The 548-nt window shown below is 44.3% G+C and overlaps 1 protein-coding gene across 1 annotated transcript in view; it reads right to left on the reverse strand.

Annotated features, from left to right (window-relative positions):
• STAG2 (stromal antigen 2) overlaps positions 1 to 548 on the reverse strand; it is a 91,517-nt gene that overhangs the window by 11,105 nt on the left and 79,864 nt on the right. The gene's annotated exons all lie outside the window — the stretch shown is intronic.

A 548-nucleotide genomic window follows, 5' to 3' on the forward strand; every position in this document is an offset into this window, starting at 1 on the left:
TCCTCTGTCCATGGGATTCCCCAGGCAAGAATACTGGAGTGGGTTGCCATGCTCTCCCTCCAGGGGATCTTCCTGACCCAGGGATCGAACCTGTGTCTCCTGCATTGCAGGTAGATTCTTTACTGCTGAGCCACTGGGGAAACACAGTGTGGTAAGTGCTAAAAGAGGGAAGCACAGGAAGAATGGGAACAATGAAAAAGATCAGAGCCCAGCTACCCAGAAGTTACTTCTGACTAGAGTGGATATTATGTGAACTGTGACATCTCCAAGAAATGGGGAGAACATAAGCAAAAGCACTGGGGCATGAAACAACAATGCCTAAATCATACTAATCTGCTGATTATTGTAAGAGTTTAGTAGTCCTGGAGTAGATGGCAAAGGTAAGGCTGAATAAAGAGGCAGGAGTCAACTCATGCAAAGTTTTATAAGCTATGCTAAGCTGACAGGAACTACTACTAAAGGTTCTATGGAAGCAATGTGGTGAGTTACATGTTTTATACTAAGTATATGGCGGTGATGTGGAGGACAGACCTAAGAATATGAAGACT

Source organism: Bison bison, unplaced genomic scaffold, assembly GCF_000754665.1.
Source record: "Bison bison bison isolate TAMUID 2011002044 unplaced genomic scaffold, Bison_UMD1.0 scf7180017864378, whole genome shotgun sequence".
In the NCBI taxonomy this organism is placed as follows: Eukaryota; Metazoa; Chordata; class Mammalia; order Artiodactyla; family Bovidae; genus Bison; species Bison bison.